The sequence below is a fragment of the Artibeus jamaicensis genome, unplaced genomic scaffold (assembly GCF_021234435.1).
Source record: "Artibeus jamaicensis isolate MK-2021 breed Jamaican fruit bat unplaced genomic scaffold, CSHL_Jam_final scaffold_3151, whole genome shotgun sequence".
Lineage (NCBI taxonomy): Eukaryota > Metazoa > Chordata > Mammalia > Chiroptera > Phyllostomidae > Artibeus > Artibeus jamaicensis.
Genome location: NW_026522037.1, coordinates 5,743,632 through 5,752,725, shown reverse-complemented (window position 1 = coordinate 5,752,725; position 9,094 = coordinate 5,743,632).

Sequence of the window (9,094 nt, the reverse complement as noted above, 5' to 3'; positions counted from 1 at the left end):
AAAAGAACTAACACCAAGGATATAGAACAACTGGCAGTGCTCATAGACTTCCATGGAGTGTAAATTGGTACAATTTCCTGACCAGTGTGGCTCAGTTGGTTGGGCGTCATCTTGCAAAGCAAAAGGTCTCCAGGTTGGGGCACAAGCCTGGGTTGCAGGTGAGGTCCCTGGTCGGGGTACATTACAATAGGCAACTGATCAATATTTCTCTCTCACATCAATGTTTCTCTCCTCCTCTTTCTCCCTCCTTTCCCCTCTCTCTAAAAATAAATCCACAAAACCTTTAAAAATAAGTAGGTAAAAATAAAAAATAAATTGGTACAGCCGCTTTGGAAATGTACGGGAAGTAGCTACTGAAGCTGATGAACCTACACGTGTTTTATGATCCAAGAATTCCACTCCAAATGCACACACTTAGAAAACGCACGTCTATAAATACATATAGAGAAAGTCGACTCCGAAAATATCAGAGCGGCATTATTTTTAACCTTGAAGAATAGAAGCAATAGAAGAAGAGAAGCAATTGCTTCTGAAGAATAGAAGCAAAAATAGAAGCCATTCAAAAGTTCATCACCAGCAGGATGGATGAATGAATGAATAGCATTCTGCTCCTAAAACAGCACACAGTCCAGCAACGAAGACGACCAAAGCAACCTGTGCAAAGCCGGGGCTAAGTCTCACAGACCTACTGTGGCCGGAAGAAGTCAGACGTGAAAGTGCAAGTTCTCTACGACCCCATTCACACCAAATCTGGAATCAGGCAAAATTAATCGAGAGTGGTTACAAGTCAGGAGGCTGCTGGTTCCTTTGGGGGGTAACAATCAGGAGGGAACACAGAAGATACTCTGGGGTCCTGTATCTTGAACTGGACGGTGGGTACCAACCTGTGTTCACTTCGTAAAACTTCATCAAGCGCTTCACTTAATGTTCATGCATGGAGCTATATCACTGTCTTTCCGTTGAAAAGTTTAGCAAAACACAGCATGTGCATATTATTAAAGTTCATGCGGCATGTTGCCATGTGACTTGCGGGTAACATTGTACCAGTGCCCACCAGCATTCCAACCAATCCTCCCCAAATGTTGAGCATTATCCTCTTCAAAGACATTCTTTGGCTTCATCTTAACTTGATTTGGCCCAACAGGCCAGCAAACAGTTATCACGTCTCGAGCTGCAATGAATCCAGACCCAACGCCCTCTCCGCTCCCCCCTCCCCCCACGGAGGCAAGGGAGAGTAGGAAGGGAGAGGACCGGGCGCGCGTGAGAGAAGCTGTCCCCCTGGACTCTTCACAGACTGCATCTGCTCGGAAAGGGGCCTTTAGAGAAGGGGCCACAGGGGATGGGGCAGGGGGTGGCCTGGAGGAAAAGGGGTCCTGGGGCAGGACCCTCAGAGCCTCACCCCACTCTCCTGCTGCTGCTGGGCGACCTGGGCAAGTGCCACCCCCCCAGCAAGTCTCCTGGGCCTTGTCTGAATCGGTTACGATCACATAGGATCTTGCAGGTCTAGCCACAGGGTCCGGCACAAATAACGCCCCCATTTGATTATAAAATCTCTTACTGCAAAATCATCAGCATATCATTCTGTAACGTAACGCTATGACACTCAAGCACACCATAGGACATTTTAGGTGAGATGTTCAAATTAAAATGATAAATTATGCCCTGGCTGCTGTAGCTCCATGGATTGAGTATGGGCCTCTGAACCAAAGGGTCATTGGTTCAATTTCCAGTCAGGGCACATGCCTGGGTTGCAGGCCAGGTCTCCAGTTGGGGGCCTCTGAGGGGCAACCACACGTTGATGTTTCTCTCTCCCTCTCTTTCTCCTTCCCTTCCTCTCTCTATAAAAAATAAAGTCTTTTAAAAAACTGGGTGAAGAATTAAAAAAAAAACGAAGACAAAAACTATAAATTATGTCACCCGTATTATTACCCTACCAACCACACTGAAGCAGGCCTTACTTCTGCCGGACCCTGTGTGTGTATGTATGTGTGTGTATATATAGATTTATGTATCACTGTTTTAAATGCTCTCTAAGGCACCTATGGGTACATTGAGCCCTGAGTTGGACACTTCATTAGCATTCCATTCTCCGTGGGAAGGGAAATGTATTTGGTGGGGGGTGAGAGCCCCGATGGGCTCTCCTGGAGGACAGGACACAACTTCGCTTGTTTCTCTGGAGAGGGAAGAAGGAAGAGCGAGAGGAGAGAAGCCCAGGCAGCCCGCAGACGGTGGGAGGCTGCGTGCTCGCTACAGCGTCATCAGGAGCAGCGCTAAATTCACGGCAAGCTCGGGGGCGGGTTTTCTTGTGGAAACTGATGAAGAACCGGAGCTCCCTGCATGGTGACCCGTCCCATGACCATTCCCTGGGTCACAGGGCCCCAGAGGGAGAGGGCAGCGGGAGAACGTGCTCCAAGGGGGTGGCCCACCTGCCGTAGCGAAGCGGCTTTCGTTCCAAGGGCAGGGAACTGGGGCTTGAGTTTCGCTGACTCCAGTTTCCAGGGCACAAGAGAGCCCTGGGGGACAACACATCGCTGCCCTCAACCTGCAGGAAATGACCTTGGGGGACAGACAGGGCTTTTCTCCCACGGCTCCCCTGCTTTCTAACTGGGTTCTGTGTGCTGGTGCTGGGCCCTCCGCTGCTGCCTCCCGCCCCCCGCCCCCCTCTGACCCCTCTAGGGCACCCTCACCTGGGTACAGAGGGTTGGCGGTGGGTGCTTCAGAAACACAGTCCTTCCCCGCCCCCCCGTCACACAGGCTTTGCGCCCTGGGAACCACTCTCCCTCCCCTCACCTAAAAACCAGGTTGAATTCATAATCTGACAATTTTTCAAAACTGCCTTAACTCTGAAGGGGGAAAAGGGAGCTTTCAGTAACCCCTCTTCGGTAGCCAAGAATTAGCAAGGAAAACACTGCTTCCCAGTTTCTAATTGATGCCTTTGCCAAGGGCCCCAGGTACCTGGGCTCCTGAACATGGTCTCTGGGGAATTAGTCTCAGGAAACACACCCCTGGGCTGTGTGCACTTCCTGTCCCCTGCCGGCCTCCCGGGGGCCCCTCGACCGCTAATTTTCCTAATACAAACCCATTTCTATTTTTGAAATGAAAAATGACTTGTTAACCCCCTCCCGGGTCACTGTTTTTTACTCCTCCCAGAGACGCACATTAAAGTAAACAAACTTGAGATGTAAAATGAAAACAGCCCCCCCACCCCCCCTCCGCCCAGCACCTGCAAGTTTTACCAGCTCACATTACAAAGCTGGGCCTGAAGTGGCCCTAGAACTGTTTCCATTACAAATAGTCAGTTCTCTTGAACGTAGGGCGCAAGCCGAATTAGTCAGATTACATCAGGATAGATTTTCCCCGCAGCACAAGTTCTCTGGAAACACCTGCCCTCGTATTTCAGACGTGCGCCGAGGCAAGCCGGCCCCTCCGTGCTTCCAGGGCTTGTCAAAGTCTCAGCAGACGTGGGCGCTTGGGCTGGACTAAGTCAGACCCGGTGAGGCACCCGTGTGGGACAGGAGCGGCTGCAGGCTGACTTTCTGGCACCTTCTGGCCAAGTTTTAAGCAGCTCTCGTCCCTGCAGTGCTGGACGGTGCCAAGACAGGCCTGGAACTCAGGCAACCTGGGCAGAACCTCCTCTGCAGGGCAGTGGAGAGAAACCCTGGGGCTGCATGGCTAGGAGGGCTGGAGGGTCTGGCTACTCAAGGAGTATGTTTTCGCTCCACGGGAAATGCTAAAATCAGGGAGGAGCACAGGGCCCTGAGCCTGGCAGGGACCAGAGACACCGGGGCAGGTGATGCTCTGCATCATGGTGGCGGGGGTGGGGGTGGGAAGCAGCCACCCCAGCCCCTTAATCGCTTTCTATACACTAATTAACTTTCCGCCTGGGCAGCGGCTTTATTGTTTATTTTGTCACCGCTCAGTAACCTCGGATGATTTACTCTTTCAAGTGACCTGTGTTGACTAGAAAGTGGTGCCCAGCACAGTGGGTTCAATAAATGACGGTAAATCCACAACACGGAAAGCCATAAGCGTGCAAATGAACTGGGGGGGGGGGGGGGGCTGGCAGGGGCTCTAGTGGGACACCCTCTAAAATACGTGAAGTGTGGGAGGGGGGAAATCACATTACAAAACAATACAGATCTGATGACCTCATTTATTAAAAAGGAAGGGGAGGCAGCAAGGGCTCCTGTACCCAAAAAGTGCGGTGACAGTGATTCAGGAGAAGGGACAGGAGCTATTAATAGTGACTGTCCTGGAGGAGGGAACAGGGACGACAGACAAGGAGGGACTTCAGTGTTCGTGTGGGAATATGTTTGAAACGCTTACCACGGGAATGGAGGCGCACGCTGCCCGTGTAACGGGAAATGCCCAGAATGACATAATATAAACAGTGTGTCTGGCGGGCGGTGCCCCGGCGCCCCAGGGGAGTGCCTACATCCTGCAGGGGGAAGTGCCCGCACCTGAAGCTGCAGGACGGGCAGGGCCCTGGGGACCGGCGGAGCTCTTGTCCTTGGATTTCCTTGTCCCCGGCTGGGTCACAGCCAGCCAGCGGCGCACGTGGGCAAGTGCTGGGTCCCGGAAGCCACTCTCAGCAGCGCTGCCAGGGCCTCTCCAGGCCCAGAGGAGAGTAAACGCTCTCACATCAGCCTGCCTGGATTCCATCCTGACCTGGCCGCTGACCAGCACTGGGACCCAGGGCAGTGACCTTGACCTCTCCGTGCCTTGTTTTCTCAGCTGTGAAATGGGGGTGAGACCAGAAGCTACCTAATAGGGTGGTCGTGGGGATGGGAACAGGTTAAACAAGGAAAAGCACTCAGCACGGTGCCTGGCCCACGGTGAACACTCTCTCCTGTTAGTACAGAACACACACTACGGGGCCCCCTTGCACACGTCTCTGTGTTAAGCAGGGACTGGCTGGGCCAAAATCAGTAGACGGAGATTCCCCCTAAAATAAGGGTGTGGGTGTTGCCCCCTGGCGGGCAGGGCCCCACGAATGCCCTGTGGGTCAGGGGAGCAGTGCTGGGATCTTGCATCCACATCAGAGAACTCTTGATTCTTTAGAGAGACATATGGACACGAGACTCCAGGTTGGTCAGGTGACCCAGAGGGTCGGCAGCAGCCTGCAGAGCCAAGGGAGGCACCGACTGGGACCCCGAAGGCCGAGAAAGCAACCGTCTGTACTTGGGGCACTGGAGACTTCCAGGTTGGCGGGAGGAGTGTGGGGAGGGGCCCTTTGGAGAGTCCCACCCCCGCTGTGGCGCCTTGCCAGGGCGCACCAGCTGTAAGAAAAGACCAGGGTTGAACTGAACAGCCAGGGCTGCCTAAAGCCAGGAAATCAGTGACCTGGAGAGCAACCGCAGATGGCCCTCAAATGCAAGACCCGCCAGGCCCAGCCTGCCCCTCTCCCAGCCCGCAGGAACCCGAATTGTGCAAACGCTGAAACCAGCCCCCGGGACCCCTCTGTCTCAGGCGCGGCAGCCACGGTTGGCAGGGCGACCCCCCCACCCCTGGTCGGGTTTCTATGACTCGTGATGATGTAAGGAGGCAGAGAAAACACAGCTGGGCCCGCGGGCAGTGTACAGAGAGGGCGCTGGCAGGACATGTGCCCGTCCCCAAACACTGGCTGCACAGCTGCTCGGCTCTCTGTCGAAGGTGGAGGGGTCCCTACCGCCTCTCCTGGAAGGAAACACGTGGCTCAGACCAGCCAGACGTGTCTTTAATTTTTAAACAAAAATCAGGTGTAGACATTGCTGAAGGACCGAGAGGTTCGGGGTTCTCCTTTCCTCTCCCCAGGTTCAGTGAGTCCTCATCCTTGCCAGCTTCGCCCGTGAACACTGCTCTCAAATCCACGCGCTTCCTCCGCGTCCCGGGCTGGGCCTCATTTTCCCACTCAGTGTCTATAGCCACCTTCCAACCGTTCTGCCTGTCCTAAGTCTTGGCCTCCCCCACCCTGTCTCCACCCGGTGGTCAGAGGGGCTTTCTCAAGCGCAAGTCATACTGTCTCTCTCCTGTTTAAAAGCTTTTACTGGTCTTGCTTCCAGAGTAAAGCCTGAACTATTTTGCATGACGTAGCCCTGTTTGCTACTCACAGTAGTCACGGTCTGTAGTCACCACAAACACTGAATCAGCGAATAATGAGACGCATGTCTTCGGGGACAGCCAGGGGTAGGGTCCTACAGCCTCTGGTCACAACATTCTCATCAACCGTCAATATAAAACCTTGTTGCATACGCATTTCTGTTTCATCTTAATATATATATTGAATATATATTGCTGACTCCTTGACACTGACCTCCTGGCCAACAGAACCTCAGAACTCATGCTCAGTGAAGGTTTTCAGAAGGCCAAGCATCACCTCGCTTGTCCTCAGCCAGGGACATGTCCATGGGGTGACACGCATTCTTCGCGGCTCTCCCAAGTGTCCATGAATGACCACAAACACACTGTGAGCATTGATTTGGGGAATACAAATACATTTTAAAAAGTGAACTTGCAACTATAAAATTCATAAATAATGAGGATCTACCATATTTATCACCATTCATTGCCTATCCAGCTCCTCAGTCTTGCTTCTGTTGGGGAGCTGAGTAAACACAGGGCGGGCACATAACCGCACAGAGCCAATCCCAATGTCCCATCCCCTTGGCTGCCATGATTGGTTCAGAGAGTGGCACGTGGCTCAGGCACAGCCAATCAGAGGCCCCTCCAGGGATTATTTTACTAGAACTGGGAAAAAATGGGGGGGGGGGCTGGGTTTAGAAAAGACGGGGCCCTGGGCTGCTGATGACCTTGTCGGCCACCTGCGGTAGAAAAGCAGGTGAGCGGATGCGGGGGGAGACAGACAGACAGACCAGGTTCTGTCAGGTCTGGTTTTCCTTTGGCTCTGCCCTCGAGTCTCTGAGCTACTTCCCCTCTTGTCTACCTTAATTTGGTTGCCTCTCACAACAGAAAGAATACGGATTAACACAGCACAGGAAGCCCTTCCTGATCTGGGCCCCACATATGTAACTTCACGTTCCAGGACACAGAAACGCTCGGAGCTCCCCGCGCGCTCTCTGCAGCACCTCGCCTGTGTGCCCGCCCACACCATTCCCTGGACCAGGGACCCATCGCCTTCACGCCTCAGCCCCGTTGGGCCCTTGTCCGACCTCACCCCTTGGGCTACCTCGCTGCTCTTTGGGGCTCCTGTTCCACCCAGACCAGGGTCCCATCTCTACAGGGTTCCCTCCGTGCCCAGCCCCTCTCTTATCTCAACACATGACACTGAACTTACCTGTTCATAGGCCGTGAGAGCCTGGAGGACAGAACTGGTTCCTGCACCTCGTGGCAGGGGCCTGGTGCCCTGGAGATGCCCAGCAGCAGGGTGACAAACGGCTGGATTTCTGACCTGACTTGCAAAGCGCAAGTCTCTCCTCTCACTCCTTTCCCCAGGCTAAGCCAGTGCTGCCAGATTAGGCCCTTAGTACCACACCTCCCATTGGACAATGGCCGGCGGTTCAGACAGCCGTTCTACCTGCGTGAGCTCGTTCAAGCCTCCCAGGAGCCCCGGCAGACAGCTGTGCCCGTCTCAGCCTTTGACAAAACCGACGCTGGCAGAAGTAAAGTGCTACTGTCCTGTATGGATCCCGTATGTAGGAGACAGTGCAGGGCACAGAAGGCAGGCCTCCTGGCTTTGAGGCCAGTGGGTTCTGGACTGTGATGAAAAGGTGGGCCCTTCTTAGCTGGACTGTCCCTGAAACTCGAGACGCCTGTCCATTTGCCCTCATGCGGGTGAAGAATTGGGATGGAAGGTGGCGCCAGTGGGCGAGGAGAGCGACCTGTCCCATGAGCTGGGAACGCGGGCCATCTCGGAGGAAAGGGCACTTTGAGTTTCCCTAGCTCCAGTCACAGGGACTGGGTCAAAAGCTAGGAGTGAGGAACATACTGAACCTCTGTGGACCATTTGACACGTGTCAAACATCCAGCCACCCCTGTCCCGTGTAACCCTTGCTATCATGGAACCAACCTCTCGGTCTTTGCTGAGAAGGTCCCAGGTCTACATGTCCAAGTTCCACATCTCAGGAGCTCCCTCAATCCCAGGCAAACGTGGTCTCCCCACCTCACCACTGCGGCATGAGGCAGGTTTTGGAATTATTCCCATTCCACAGATGAGGTCACTGAGGCTCAGAGAGAGACAGAGACTGCCAAAGGTCCCACGCATCACCAGTGGCCCAGCCAAGACACGAACCAACGTCCCTCTGACTCTAAACTCTTCCCACTGCTCAGGCAATCCTCCACTAGCAACCCGTGAACCAGCCATCTGGAATGTATTAGCAAAACCGGGGCACCGTGTAGGAAGAGTGGGTGTCAGGCTGTAAACATCGTGCAGCCGGGTCAGAAACGGAACGATGCACCGCGATGCCACGCTCGCAGAGCCTCTGTCTCATCAGGCCTGAGCTGAGCCTGCACAGGGCTTCCAGATCAGCTAGCGGAGGAACAACAAGCTTGACAGATGGTTTTCCCCACTGAATTGGCCAACCATTTGACTGTAATTGTGTCTGTACCCGACGCCAAAACAACAGGCCAATTAATCCAATTCCATTGGCCAATACAGTGGAAAGAGAAAATAAACAAAGCCAGTTGTCCAAGAGAGATGACCCAGTTGGGGACCGACACTGGCTGGTCATTTTGCCGTGCCAACCAGTGCACTTGGTTTCATTGGGCCACCTTGAGGCACGCAGCAGACCCAGCCTGCAGGAGCTGAAGTAACCAGTGCGTGGCAAGGTCCATTCGTGGCCCCTATCGCCTCGGATTTAAGAAACCAGATCAAACTGATGACGGGAGCCACACACTTCCTGTGTTATGCAATGCCTGCTGAACGCTTGCTGGAAATCGTTATTTTCAAAGGCCTCCGAGGTCATTATGTAAGAGGCACCAGCTCATGGATTCTGAGCAGACCAGGGCAAAAACGACATTTAAGATATTGCACAAGTGTTACAAGTAGTGGCTCGACAAATAAACAGCAATTCTTTTTAAAAGTGGAGGAAAAGAGTGTATAAACCCAATCAAGATGCAACAGGGGCCATGCAAGACAGAAGGAGGTTTAGAGGTTTGC